Raw genomic sequence first — 15,650 nt, 5'->3', positions numbered from 1 at the left:
CTTGCTTCTATCCACGAGGCGGCGCTTGAGCCACTGCGGCGGAGCCGTTGCGTGCGCTGCGAAGAAACTTAATGGCTCGAGCGAAAGAGTAATGAGAGAGCTCGCGGCGTTTGCTGGCAAGAAGTCAAGGATGGGGGAAACGAGCCTCAAATTCTGCCCGCGAGATCGCCGTTATGTACTCACCTCTGAAGTACGTCGCAGACCGCTGAGCCCTCGCGGGCGTCGACAGTTGGATCGCGCGATTGCCGTGTGACGGTTGTTAGGCTTAGGCGAGGAAACCGTTGGAAAAGTCCTTGTTTTAAGCGGACGGGAGAAGTAGGGGGGAGGAAAGGGTGTCACGGGGTCTTGTTGGGATGGAGGAGGTGACCGTTATAAACAGCGGTCGTGTATAGCGCTGCTGACGACGCGCTTCGGGCGCTTCTTCGCCCCATCATGGGTTGAGGCGGGAAATATGAAGACAATAAAAAGAGGATGTCCCTAGCTTCTCCACGACGAGGCATTCCTTCAATATGTCCCCGCGGGCGAGAGGAAACACGGACGCATCATCTGTTTTTGTTATTCGGAGGGTTTTCGTCGCGCCGAGAAATCGGCGCCCATTTGCGGTAAACCGCGTACACTCCGCTCGCGGCCGCAGAACCTTGCGGCTTTTTTTTTTTTTTCGTTCTTGTTAATTTTCCTTGCCTACGTGTACGCGCGCGTAATGTTCGACCTAACGGGAACGTGGCGCAGATACGTAGTTCATACTCTGCTAATATTATGACTCCACAGAAGAGTGCACGCGCGGGAGCATATTCTTTCCTTTTCTTGGTTCTTTCGTGCGTTCTGGGCTGTTCGCGCTGTCCTGTCGAGGACGCCGGCTCACGCAATCCTAAGCGACTGCGACAAGACTTTGCGAGGTGTGTCGGCGATGTAATCACCTCTATGGTCCGCCAGAAAAAAATATGGGGACCGCCAAAAAAGAAAGCCGATGTTCTCTTTCCTATTCCCTCATATTGCGCATTTTCGTTTAAACTGTTTATGGGTAGCTGTCATAGACTCTCCAGAACCGCCGTGAATCGCAAACTAAAACGGAGAAGAGGACTTCTCCACTGCTTTTACATTCTCCTCCGCATCATCCTCCTCATCGTTTCGCTATTTCGCTTCTTCCTTGCCTTCCTGCTCATCACTGGCATCTTCCTCATCATTTTCTTTTTACAAGGCTGTTGGTAAGTTGGAAGAAAAACACTGATTGCAGCAAGGCACGATCGACTGAAATGCACTCGATTCCCGTTAATACGAAGTCCACGGGGACCGAAAAACATTTCCAATTAACTGAATTCCCAATTAAACAAAAAGCACAAGGGAAGCGTGGTTATTAGTGCGCAAAACGTAACCCTTCTTGATTTTGTAAAACTGCTCACATGGTGTCGTGCGCAACAGAGAAGGTTGATGGCCTGAAAAGAGAGCGGTGAGTACGCGGGCCCGAGTCTCTGCCGCTTTATCGACTGCGCGCTGTCTCAGTTGCAGTGACGCCGACATAGTGGCGAGCACGTCGGTGTTTGAGAGCTAAACGTCTGAATTTTATCGAGAAATGACAGTCACCCTGACGCTGTTTTGTTCGAAATAACTTCCAATTTACCGATATAATGATTTTAGCTTCGAGTTATCCAGCGAATTCTCCAAATGAATTGCGCGTAAAATTGCCTGGATCAGAACACCACTTCCCATTAACCGAGACTTCCAATGGAGCGACTTCAAATTATCGAGAGTCGACTATACACGTATTTCTGACTAACGCTTGATTTGGAACTGCTGCCCAGGCACCATCAGGAGTTGAGTTCTCACTCCTTGGAGGAGAAGCGCGCGTCTTATATTAACACGCAGAAAACCCCGTGCGAAAAAACAAAACAAAACGAAAAAATAGCTCCAGTCTACGCTGTGAAGGTGGTTGGAATGCAAAGCTGTAAACGACACCCACAACGATTGCCCATGCGGCGTCAATTAAACTCACACACGTGGCTCTACAAAGAGTGAAAACACAGGTCCTGTCAGCCATAACCTGGTATTCGCCGGGGCGGCGTCCCGAACGCTGAAGCGTAAAACGGAGAGGAGTGTTTTTCGAAGGGTGAGGAGGAGGGCGGCACGCGCGGCTATGGCGTCGCCTCTCTCGCTGCCGCCCCCCCCCCCCCCTCACTCTTGTTTCACGTGTAGCCTCCAAAAGGCGCCCTCCCCCTCCCTAGACGTTGTATCTAAACCACCGTCTGTCTCCCCTCTCCACGTGTGGGCGTAGCTTAGTCGGCAAGACGACGGGCTCTCGCTTCACTCCTCTTCGGGCCCAGGTTCGACCCCTGACGGTGCCAGTGGATTGTTTGTGTAGCCTGGGTGTAGCCAGTAGCCAGTAGAAGCCTGGGATGTTTCTTTGTGTAGCCAAAAGTAGCCTGGGTGTCTTCTGCTGACGCGGACACGAAAATGTCCTTGTGTACTGCTTCGCAGTAAAACGAAACCAACGGTGATCATTGCGCATGGGCAGTCAGCCGACAAATGCTAATAATTGCGCACGCGCAGTCAGCCGAATCGACCTACGCCTACCGATATTGCCCATTCTTGCGAAGTCCGGCTCTCCGCATTCCCACTTCGCGTATTCTTCTAAGCGCTCCCTGGGGCGCGTTCAAGAACTCCATTACATTTGCATAGAGTTAGGGCTGCCATAAGTGCAAGATGCATTGCAGTAGGCGCACAGCAGGTCGCCCTTTCGCGCCGCCCAATATTGTTTTTACCCAGTCCTTTCAACCGCAGCAGGCTTTCGTGCACAGTTTTGCGCGATAAGCTTAAAAAAAGAAAAAAAAAAAAAAAGAAGAGGAGAGACACTTCGCCAGCGGCTCCGGCTTCCGCTGTGGATTCCGATCGATGCCTGCCGGGGTAATTTTCGGAAGCGAGCGCCACACATTTAGAAGCGCCCGAGAAGAACATAATACGTTTAATGGAGCCTACGGTTCTTCCGCACTTTCAGCGTAAATATCCTGTTCTACTTCTGCGCGATATAACTTCCTGTATTTGTGTTTGTGCCGTCGTAGTGGATAGCCAAGGCGAGGCGTTTCTGGGGGGCTGTGGCCTCGAGGTTGTCAATTCATGAATCCGTGCCGCTATTACATTTGATTGATTGATTGATTGATTGATTGATTGATTGATTGATTGATTGATTGATTGGGAGGTTTAAAGCATCGACGCTTCACAGGCGTTGAGACGCACCGTAGTGAAGGGCTCAGGATGAATCCTGACCTCCTGGGGATCTCTAACGTGCGCCGAGATCTCGAACACATGGGCGTTTTCGCTTTTCGCCTCCATCAGAAAAGCGCCCGCCGCGGCTGGGAATCGAGGCCGCGTCTTTGGGCTCAGCAACACAACGTCTTAGCCACTGAGGCACCGCGGTGGGTGCTATTTCGTTTTCCTTTTTGTGAACATCTTCTTTCAATGCGGTAGTCTTTTCCTATCGCAGACGCGAATTTTTGGCAAGGTCTTAGTAATACCGAAAGAACTAGTTTTTTACCCTGATGTATACTACATACGACATTTACATCATATGGATACCGGCTCATTCATCACTGGAAGGGAATGAGGCGGCTCATGGCGCAGCCCGAGCTCATACACACCGGGCGCCTCCTTCTGGGATGTCAGCTAGTCCTTCCATAAGCACATCACGAGAAATAATCCCCAGAAGGTACAGTGACATCCAGGACCACTACCGCTTGGGACGAAGAACTTTTCCGCCTCCACATCTCAACATGTCTCGCGAAGGCACGGTAATCTACAGACAGTTACAAACTAACACATTTCCACATGGTACATTACTACACTCAATGCATCCGACATTGTAAAAATACACTTGTAAATTCTGCATAGAGCCATGTACTCTCTACCACATGGTATGGGAGTGCCGTCCCTTGCCCCAAATCCCAATCCCTCATTTGAGCAGTAGGAGGGTCGGTTGACCAGCTCCAACCCGGATCACGAACATCATCTCGTAGACCGCGCGAGACAGGCCGCCTTACTGGTCTAAGGAGGCCCCCCGCCCGGCGCTCAACCCAACATTGACTGCTCGATTGAACGTTTATCTCTCCTCCTCCTCCCACTACAATGTATTGCTGTCTCTCGCGTTACAAATATCCAAGACGTCGGCGCGCGACATTGGGGTAGAATTTGCGATTACAGAGGAACTGTACAGTGTATACAGCGCGGGGAAAAAATTACCCCTACCGTAGACATCGAAATTGTGAAAGCTTTGTTTATATATGAAGGAACTAAGTTAATATTTCAGTAGTTATTTGCTTATGGTAGGGTGAATCAATCCAGCCCTTGTACATACAGCGCAACTGTGGAACGTCATCTCGCCAAAAAATAATGAACAGTGCCAATGCTAGCGGGGGTGATTTCATGGCGTGTTCTCCGTCAGTGACTCAAAACGACGGCTCATTGCGTTCTAAGGCGATGACTAAAACACTCCTACGCAAACCACCGCGATTTCCATTCACCAACCAGCCAAGTACGAAGATCTATACACACAAACGGTAAATCCATTCTTTGCCAAATTTTCCTAGTTATTTAACGTCGTAAACGCACGGCTGAAACCGCACGGCAAGTGCAGCGCTCAGAGTTCTGCAATTGTTTGCAGACTGTAGCCGGAGCTGCAGGGCCGCATTTGAACCGCCTGCGTGCTTCGCTAGCCTAACAAACATTAAGTGGAGGCGCTGGCGTCGTGCCCTCTTGCCGCCTCATTTCCGTCGCTCGCGCACAGTCGCTGGCGATGTCGACTCATTGTGTTTCCTTTTTCTCTTTCCCCGTCACGCCGGCCGCCCTGACGGGCGGGTGAGATCATGTTCTGGCGCCAGAAATATCGGGCGCCGAGCAGCAGCAGACGAACAAAAATTGAGGTAGCAGACGACAAAATAATAAAACCGGGAGGAGCCGGGGCATAAAGGGGGAATTCCCGTTTGCAGCGGCCGCAGTTTCGTAATCTGTATAAAGGGTATAATAAAGAAAATGTGAGGGTTGAAACCAGCGAAAATACACAGAAGGCGATTGTAGACGGAAGGGCAAAAAAGAGGTAATGGTGAAAAAAGGAATTTTTACACAGGAAATAAGCGTACAGCGCAGACACAAATGCGCAAAACCGTGAGATGAGCGCGAAGCCGTCCTGAGCTGCGCTTAGCGAATCTTAAGGGAGGAAAAGTACGAAATGGCGTTGCGGTGGTATTGGAAGTGAGAGGAAGCAGAAAAAAAAATAATAAAGCCGGGCGGGAGTGGTGTAGGGACTATAACACCGGTACGACGCTATTTCTCAGCCCGAAACTCCGTTCGTATAACGGCCTTGATGGCGTCGACGTCCGGCTCGCCTTATACAAGTCTTGTACAACGCTCCCTCGTCGACTAACCCTCCGCGGGAGCAATTTCTTGGTCGTACTTGTATGTGCGTGTTCGCACAGTGCGCTCCGCACGAGTTGATATTGCTCTGCCCTTTCTTTCGCGAATCATTTCTTCGCTCTCTAAGATCCGGCTCGAAGGAAGTGTTCTTCTGTTCGCTCTGTGCATTTTGTTTGTTTTTTTTCCTCTTCTCCTTTAACGTCTTCGTGTCTTTCGTTCGTGTTCTTCCATCGCGCGATCTTTGTTCTAAAGTTCCAAGTGCTGACCGGGGTTGTCCAGACAGCAGTCGCCTCGTACTGCCGAAAAACAAAAAAAACAAAAAAGCAGGATCCACTGTAAGGGGGCATAAACGCAGCTGCACCGTCTTAGCGGCCTTTACAACGTTCTCATGAGTTTTGGCTCGTAGAGGGTACAGCCTCAAAGAGTGCCGTTTCCCAGCCGTCGTTCATTTGAAGTTCTGAAGTATGAAATGGGTTATTCGCGCAGTACGTCGCGGTATGCTCGTGCGTTTGTTGCTACTACTCGGCCGTTTCCGCATCGTCAAGGTTAACGCGGGCTTTAAACTATATCCTACCTGAAGTGGTAACCTACGCGGTAGTTTTTGATCTTCAAAACACTACTGGTTGATTTGTTCAACTGGTCTTGTTTGTTTTTTTCTAACTTAAGGTGGCGGTCCCGCTCCCTCGGCTCGCGCTGGCAGTTTTGGACGATATTTGCGTAGCCGCTGTTGCGCTTCAGTTTGCACCACAGACATGTCTAATGTACCATTAGAAAGCAGAAGCAGAAGATTATCATTAGAAACGGGTCGACTAGTTCGGATGGTCACTCTTCCTTCTTTGGTCAGGCAAATGTTTGCGATGTCGTTCTGGCTCAACGCGGGTAAAAATGTAGTACGTGAGGGGGTTACGCTATAGCCAATGCGAGGACAGCTGTAAAAGACATGGAGGCGGTTTTAAATGAGCATGTTGCCTTCGACTTCTTTCGGCTTGTTTTCATTTCTCCCGTCTCTCACTACTTCGTCTCCCGTGGCTTTGTTCCATCGATTTGTCTCCCGCGTATCATATTGCACAACCTTGCTTATTGGGCCACATGAATTACGGCCCTGTCACAGGGACTTCAAAAATAGATGGTCGGCCATTCTGCTGTCACGTCCAAAGCCGCCAACGGTTGCATCAGAAACGCCCGCCCGCCCGCCCCCTCGCCCGCCCGCCCGCCCGCCCGCCCGCCCGCTCGCCCGTCCGCTCGCCCGTCTGTCTGTCTGTCTGTCTGTCTGTCTGTCTGTCTGTCTGTCTGTCTGTCTGTCTGTCTGTCTGTCTGTCTGTCTCTGTCTCTGCGTGTCGGTGTGTGAGAGAGTGAATGAGAGAGAGGGAGATATAGAGAGATCTGTTGCGCGCAGTTCAATGAAAAGCGACAATAAGAGCGCTGCGTGTACGTGCGAAGCTATGTACCCTCCCAAATCACAGTGATAAGCTGATGCTGTGATGACCTAATTTCGTCTATATTTTCACTCGCCAAGACGGGTAGTAGGACGTCTATACAAAACTGTTTGTAAGGGTACGAGCGGACCGAGACTCGAAGCGGAGTGCATATCCTAGTGCGCGTGCAACGAAACAGAGGATGCGATTTGACTAAGCATATTCATCATCATCATCACCATCCCATCCCCAAGTTACCTCAAGTCAATTGCGAGGCGAAGGCCTTTCCCGTAGCATCGATCCGCGTTGTCCCGCTCAACCGAGCACGTCCCTTGTCCACGAGTTTGTTCAGTATCAGCCGAATAACATAAGGAAATCCTCTGCATCTTTACCATAAATTTGGCGCTCGCAAAGGCTCTCTCACTCGCCATTATTTCCTCTTTTTTTCGTCAATCTTGCCGTAAACGCAAAAAGGTAGCTTCGTCGCGGGACACGTACAGTCATGGTGAAATAGAACTCGGATCACGAAAATATGAACCAGAACACACAAATAGCGCGATATCTTTGCATGCAAGCCAAATTGAGGCGTTGCTTAACTGCATTAATAAAGTTGCCTAATGTGGCTCATACCAATAGCGCTCCATTCTCCAGGAACAGAATTTTGGAATTTTTAGTCTTCTGGTTCATATTTTCGTGTTCACATATTTCATTTGTGCTACACTGTTCTTTTAAATTCCCTGCGTGGCCCACATCTTAACGTTGGCTTTTTTCACAGCTGGGCAGCTGTACTGAAAAGCCAGACACACAAAAGGCTGGCATATAGTAAGTAGGTTATGGATTCGGCGACATTTAGTTTTTAGACGGAATTGTTTAACAATACCACACAAGTTAGCATAACATTCAGACACAAAGCGCGCGTATTCTATAGGCGTATGGGTGACACTAGTTCGTCGTGTAAACTGGTTGACACCATAAGACGGATCCACAATACTCTTAGTTGGAAACCATCGTGTTGTTACGTAGGCTATTTCTCTGTGTATGGCGCGTCTGTCTTGTAGGCGCCGCTTACTCTTCTTGCGAAATGATCTTGTAAACGGAATTCTGTAGCATGTCGGAATTCCAAAGGCGTTTGTTTCCCCAACGAAGCGTCACTTTTCAGATGTCGTTGTACCGAAAAGCGCCCGAGAACGCCATTGAGAGACCGCTTGGGTTGTCTGCAAGCCGCGCGTAGATTCGAGAGAGGCGCATGAGGTGCTCGAAGTGCCACCAAAGCATTGCCACGCCCCTTCCCCCCACCATTTACCGGCGAGACGAAGTCAGCGCACACAGTGGCGTTGTTCGCGCGAAGCGTCGGCAAGTCGCCGCACGCTGCCGCCTCTGCGAATTCCCTCGGCAGTCGCTTTTCCAGCGGAAGCCGGTTCCCAATTAGCGTCGGATCTAACTCGGGGCGCGCGCGTGCGCACCGAACGGAAATGCAGTGCGTTCCTCCAAACTCGGCAAATGGACAATAGCGGGCTTCTCCTGGCAGAGAGAGCGCATTTTACTCACCTAGGCGTCCACCCTCTCTTCCCAGTGCAAACCTCATTATCTCCCTCTTTCCCCACCTTTTTCTGTTCCCTACCTTTCCCTCTCTCTCCCCCATTTTCGTTCCGCTCGTCCTTGTTCCCTATCGCCCTCTTCCCCCTCCTGTGCCATCGATCAACCCAGTGCCGTTTCCTCTCGGCGGACCCGGTCGGCTGCTTCACTTTTCTCAATTATTTGCCACGGCCACTGGCAGTTCGCACTTTGTCCACACCTATAGCTTTTCCCCAATCTCTCTCTCTCTCTCTCTCTCTCTCTCTCTCTCTATTTCGCTCCCTGTCTCTCTTTCTCTCACTTCTTACGCTCTATTATTAACGACGCCATTTGTGGAGCCTCTCGCCGCAGCCACCGCTGATCTTCGTGTTTTTTCTCCTGTGCCGTAGCCGCGCAGACCCATCTTCTTAGATGGATTTATCTGCAGGGCGAAATAGGGAATGCGGAAAGCTATAGGCTTGTCAGCACATTTCGTCTCCGCGCGCGGGCAGTGTACTCGTGCGTGTGTGTATTTGTGTGCTTTGATTGATTGTGGCTTTTAACGTGCCGTAGGCGATGAGGCGCGCCGTAGTGGCTGGATCCGGATTATTTTAACGTGCGCCGAAATCTCGAACACACTGGCGTTCTCGCTTTTCGCCTCCACCAGAGGTTATTCCCGGCTGCGGCCGGGAATCGAACCCACATCCTTGGGCTCAGCAGCACAACGCCGTTGCCACCGCGGCGGGTACACACACACCACACACGTACATACACACACACACATACATACATACATACATACATACATACATACATACATACATACATACATACATACATACATACATACATACACACAGGTCGAAAGAGGGTGAGGGAGAGACAGAAATAAGGACCACCAGTCAAGACAGCCAAGGAAGGCAAAGGGGGAAACGTGGCAAGTCATTTATTCTTTTTGCAACAGTTTTTGAATTTTTTGAAAGATAGCAATAAAGTGGAGAAAAACATGTCAGCCTGTTGGGACCCGAACCCACGACGTCCAGAATAAGGGTCTGGTCCGATACCAACTACGCTACCGCCGAGTCTGTGCTCCCTCCACTTTCTAGGGTATTTATGTTAAGGCAATTGCTTCCTACGCTTGTGGTGGTAACCAGAGAGAGAGAGAGAGAGAGAGAGAGAGAGAGAGAGAGAGAGAGAGAGAGAGAGAAAGAGAGAGAGAGAGAGATGAAGCTTGGTAGATGGTGAGACAAAACAATTTTGCACAAGGTAGCGGCCTCAGTCCACGCCAACGTTTCGTCAAACAGACTGACATATAAATAAGCATGCCTATAAAGACACGCAAAACAGGCAGGTCGCATTAGACTGCAACGACATCCTGCAGTAACATAACGCTGCTGCGTAGGACCAACACCGCTGGGGACAGGTACAAAATTAGCAAATAAAAGAAGGATGTGAGCACCGGTGAGCAGTGCTATCAGTTCGTGCCATCTTCTGTTTCGAAAGAGGCGTATCTACGAACCGAATACGCGGGAAAAATACAGAGCAACAATAGCAAAGAGACCGTGTCATCGATCAGCGTATACGGCTGAGCCTCCCCTCCACGTCGTCCCCCGAGTTGCCCAATTCGGCTCTGGGAGTTGATGCCCCGGTCGGCTTTAGTTGTCTAGATTACTCCCTGGGCAAAGGCGCTGTCTTCTGACCGTTTCGACACCTACCACGGAGCTGGCTGTCCGGCGCTTTTCTCGCTGGATTATTAACGGCGGCATCCTCAGATCTCGCGAAGCGGTTCTGATCGACGTTCTCGCCGTCTTGGGAAGGGCTGGCTTCGTACGTGAGGCCTCAGTGCCTCGAAGGCGCCATAGCGAGGGGGGAATTGTACGATTCTTGCTGTTGATGCTGTTGAAGCCCGTCCCGCTGCGGGCTGCTTGGTAGCGTCATAACTACAGGAAAATAAAAATCCTGTCAGTGCACTGGGTATTGGCAATCTAATGCAAGTCGGAATAGCTATACCGGCCAATGGAATGGATTAAGAACTTGCGCACCGCCGTGACCTGTGTTCCGAGTTTCGCTTTCTGATGATCCCAGTCTTTGCTGATAGTCAGATTGCTTCTTCATTGTCCCTAAGATCGCTAAGCGATGCTTTTCGACCTGTACCTCTGTTATCGTTAGACTGTTATTCTCACCCGCATTGATCATAAGCACCATGATGATGGTAGTCGTCATAATTAGCATCCTTGTCGGGGTCGCCATTCTCACCGCCGTTATCATTCCCTTACTCTTCCCCTCTTCCTACTTCGCCACAAACTCATCATCATCATCATCATCATCGTCGTCGTCATAATGATTATAACCACTATAATAATGGTAGTCATCACAATCACCATCGTTGTCGGGGTCGTCATCTTCATCTTTATTATCTGGCTTCTGCACTTCCCGCTGTTCCTCCGCCGCCTTGCCATTCTCATCCCCCTCCAATTCAACCCCAGCGCGCTCTCACGGCGAAGTATGCAGAACAAGCAGCAGCAGTATCATCGAGCGCTCGTGCAAGGAAAACATCTTCGCGGCTTAATTCGTTACGAAGCCGAGCCTTTCCCGCAGACCGTCTGACCCGGCCGCGACGGCGCCTTCGTTATTTCACGCGCGAGCGGCGACTGAACAACGCATAACAAGACCCCGTCGTTATAACAAGCCTCGTTGTTTATTGCGAAACGACCTGCTTCCTAACCAGAGCAGCTTACTAACCACGACCTCAGCTGCGTCTCGTTGAGCGGCTACGGCTCGACACGGTGTGCTTCCCGCGGAGGAGCCACCTGGTGTGGAGAAATGAGAAATTACTCCCCGAGCCGCTACATTATGCGAGAGCCGTGTTCGGCGGAGGGTTCGTTAAGATTTTAGACTTTCTTCGAGGCGGCCGAGGTCTCGGTGGAAATCTATGTTCCTCCACTTCTTTCCTGTCTTTTTTTCGCTTCTAAGGTTGCGCCGGGTTTTCTTAAAAAGCTCCGCTGCAAAAATAATACCGGGGTGCAGACGGAGAGCGTGCTCGCGAAGAAACGCGAGAACCTTGAGTACCCCGAGGAATGAGAAGAGAATACGCAAGCTCGCGATAGGGGAAGGGTATATATACACGGGGCCTGGGGGATTGGGCGCGGAAAATCCCGTCGAGCTGTCTACATTTGCTAGAGGGAACACAAAAGGCAGATGAAGAAGCCGGAGCGGAAGAAGCGGCGCTGATGCTTTCTTCTGCTTCTTTCAGTGTTTCAGGCCTAGCTTACTTCCGGGCCAGATTCGCCGTTAGCTTTTTTTTCGTTCCTACTTCTTCAGTCAGAAGGTTTCAGTTTGTGAGTCTTTCTTCGAGCAGCGACGTTTAGCTTTGTTCTTTTTAACCTCGGGAAGCGCAAAGAAAAAAACAATGTTGAAAAGAGAGAAAGGAGGGTAGGTTTAGAGGAGATCTTGGCGATTTTAAGAGCGTTAACGCCGCCGCTCGGCGGCGGGGTGTTGTGCGTATATGCAAAAACTCACTCCTCCCGCGGTGGCGGGTAGATTACGGCTCATGTTCCCGCCATTTTTTAGCCCTCGGGCTTGCTTGCCGCTTTTCCCGCCATTTTTTGTTTTGCCCCTGGGCTTGTTTGCCGCCATTTTTCTTCCCTTGGGCCTGCCGTCTCGTTCGCGACGAGGGAGGTGTCGCCTTTGTTGCCATGTGCGTGCGGCGGGGCTGCCGCTCTGAGGGCGGCGCGTGTTTTGCACAGGCCGCCGAGACTCCGATGCCACGTCGAGATATGCAGAGTGCTGACCCCGCTTTCCTCGGTGAATATGACCCGGCTGGCAAAATGAAGAAACTGAAAGAACGACTCGCCTGCTCTTTTTTAAGCACACGAAATCTAAAGCAGAAATTTAGTGAAACGGATGCAAAGACTCGGGTGGTTTTTATCCCCGACTTCCTCGCAGTTTTTGTACAAACTAACTGACTCAGTCAAAATTGCTTCTATTGCGTCCGCAGGAACGTCGTAACGAAACGTCAGCAATTTCTTTTTCCGTCGGGCGGCTGGTGAAATGCCCATTGCAGCTTTCGCGTGGTTTCCAAACGGCGTTGTTTTTTGTTTTTTTTCGGGGGGGTGGGGGGTTGGCAAAATTTGTGGTGTTGTTCCCGCGCTTTGAATTCTGCTTCGCGACGTCATCGCATGACAACGCGCGGACACAGTGTGTGCCTGCACCGACTCCCATGTAAAGCGTTAACGTTCTCCGTGACGTCATCGCCGGCTAACGCGCTGACATTCTGTGCCGCCACTCTTTTAAGCTTTGACGTTCCTGTTCCCGCACCTTCTGCGTTACCGCAGCAGCACGTTACTTTAACGTTACTTTAACGTTACTGTAACTTTAAGGGTACGTTACTTTAATGGTACATCCGTTCAACTGTAGCAAGGGCTGGGTTGCTTCATAGATCACTTTCAAGTAATGATTGGTTCAGTCACTTTTGTTACTAAAAAACGCCGCTGTGCACTGAATGCTCGCTTCGGGCGACGACTTTCGAGATAAGCTTTGTCTATGCTTACTGAGCACCTTTAAAGAAACCCTTAGCTTGCTTACAAAGCCATGGAAAGTTGAATGGTGAGCTTGACGCCCTGGGGTATGAAACGAGAGTTGCGGGTTTGGCAACAAACCGGCGTGGAAGGCATCCAAACTCAAATTGAGGGAAGTGTTCAAAATTAAACCGTAGCCCTCAACTACGGCGCGCCTGATAGACAAGTGTAGCTTCGGCGCGTTAAACACCAATCAGTCAATCAATCAATCAATCAATCAATCAATCAATCAATCAATCAATCAATCAATCAATCAATCAATCAATCAATCAATCAATCAATCAATCAATCAATCAATCAATCAATCAATCAATCAGATTAATAAAAAGAAATACGTTTGGGCTCGGAGTGCAATGCGGAGACCTGACAACAGGTACGTGGACAACCGGTGCAACTCATATCTACGTGCTTGAAGGTCTAAAGAGGCGATAGTTCCAACGAAGCGAAAGACCCAAAAGTGGAGCTCCTGTCTCGACGGAAATTCCGTCTCGATAGACGTTCGGGCTCAATTGGATCGTCCTCCCTGCAAATCTCTCATCTCGTTGGATATTCATGTCCGAATAAAATTTTTGTTTCGAAGATCATTTATTGTTGCCTATCACACGTGACCTATTGAATGTTCTGCCTCTGTGGATCTTTCGTCTTGTTTAACCGACCGAGAGATAGGGTTAGAACTCGTTCTACTGATCTTTCTTCTGCCCTGTACTCTATCGGGCCTTTTCTTTCTCCCTTTCCCCCTTCCCCCGCCGAGTAGCATGTCGGTGCCCAAATTCCGGCAAACATCTCGGCTTTCTCCTCTAATAAAGAGCCTTCTCTCTCTCTCTACTGATAAGAGAAGAATATGCAGGGATAAGGAATGCATCCCGGCCGCGCAGGTGAGGACCGGTTGGAAGTCATGGGAAATGTTTTAATTTTGCAGGGGCTTCCTACATCTTGCGGTGTCCTGATAGTCCTGATGTTGATGATATAACGTCCTGATGTTGATGATATAACGTTCCCGGGGAGACGCCTTTAAGCGCTCTTTCTTTAAAATTATACGTTTTGGTCATTACGCATGAACAGTACATGTATACAGATATGAAAACGAAGAGTCTCGAACATTATGTCACCGGTCCGTGTGCCGTCGGCAGGAGGCACGGCGGATTTCGAGTGTCTCTGGGGTTGTCGTAGAATCTTGGCGTAAGCAGAGTCGATTTCCAAGAAGTTGTTTGCGGGGGGAGGGCAAACAAAGAAATGGGCGAACGGGACTTGTCTCGCAGCAGCAGCGAATGGGCGGGAGAATACGACTCTGAACGGAGGGAGCAACGCAGGAATGAAGGCCCCAGAAATGCAGCGACTCCTCCCCCGGCGCGCAGCGGCAGCAACGTCGAGATTAAAGGGGAGCGAGACGAGGGCAAACGGCGGCAGCAGCGTCGCTTGATGAATCGGCGTCTCCCGCGGGGAAGACCTCTGTGCGTTCATCTTCGGGACGTTGCCGTTCAGGGAGGGAAAGCGAAAAAGGCCGTGTGTGCCGCGTTTCCTCGCGTGTAACGATCACGAAAGCGCCAGCACCTCAGGCAGTGGTTCGGAAATGGGGGGTCTGCGAGGCCATTTCAGGAGTACGCGAAGCCTCCCTCTCACTCCCCTTCTCCCCCCCCCTCTCTCTCTCTCATTCATGTCACCTTTTTGACAAACCTTGCTGATGATTGATGATGATAATTGCTGCCAATGCAAAAATGTAGCTTCGCTGCATGGCACCTACGTTTATTTTTTCTCCGCGCAGCGCATCTTTTAAGGTAGGCTTTTAAATGCGAATGCTATTCTTAGTCGGGGGTTGTCGTGCGTTGGCCGGCGTGTGCCTAGCAACAGCTGTGGCGCGCCTAGCAACCGGAGCGTGTGGTAGCTCGGGCGGGAGTAGCGGAGGGCAAGGGGAGAGGAGGAGCGCGCTCGGCGTGTGAGGGCGCTCGCATCGCGGAGCTCGGGCGGAGTAGCGGAGAGTGAGTGAAGAGGAGGAGCGCGCTCGGGCGTGTGAGGGCGCTCGCATAGCGGAGCTCGGCGGAGAGAGCTCGCGCGCGGGGCGGGCGTGTTGCGCGGGTCTCTCTCTCCTCTCCGCGTACCCTCTCTCCGCTCGCTGCGCTCGGAAAAATATATATAAATGCAGTGGAGCGCGCGCCTCTCTCCGTGACTGCTTGCCGCAGCGCACTCATCGGTGCACCCAATGCATTCGCATTTCCGCACGATCCCCTTCGGGGAGGTGGGGGGAGTTTTTTGCACAACACGCCAGCCATGCAAAAAAGCCCGACAAACAAAAGGCAGCATATAAGTGTTTGGGCCAATCTCCTGCCGACATGACTTGCATGAGCAAAAATGTCAAGAGGCAGACGCAAGGGGCGGGCATTGAATATGAGCGGGCGACTTTAGCTGCATGTGTAATTGCTTGATATTATGACTTACATTAATGATATAGTTCATGGAGGGGCCCGGGCCACATCTTTTGCAAGGCCAAAAGGGGTCCCCGGCACACTCGTGGTTGAAAATCTCTGATATAAGTCATCAAGCTGAATCGGTGAATAGAGAATTTATTAGAAAAATCGTATATCGGGTAGCGGCTTCTAGTGATTTTTGGAGGAGAATGGTTGTTGTTCATCACCTCGAGGGTAGAGGCGGGAAACGGTATTGAGGGGCTAGATTGCTATCACTCTAGTTTGATATTTGAACTGCTCAGATT

General features: G+C 50.6%; 1 protein-coding gene across 2 annotated transcripts in view; it reads left to right on the top strand.

The window, feature by feature from the left end:
• LOC144159045 (voltage-dependent calcium channel subunit alpha-2/delta-3-like) overlaps window positions 1–15,650 on the top strand; it is a 163,592-nt gene that overhangs the window by 42,045 nt on the left and 105,897 nt on the right. The gene's annotated exons all lie outside the window — the stretch shown is intronic.

This window comes from Haemaphysalis longicornis, unplaced genomic scaffold (genome assembly GCF_048455015.1).
Source record: "Haemaphysalis longicornis isolate Haplotype H1 unplaced genomic scaffold, Haemaphysalis longicornis Haplotype H1 scaffold_10, whole genome shotgun sequence".
NCBI lineage: Eukaryota > Metazoa > Arthropoda > Arachnida > Ixodida > Ixodidae > Haemaphysalis > Haemaphysalis longicornis.
Note: the sequence above shows the minus strand (reverse complement) of the source record. Positions and strands in the feature narration are given on the sequence as shown.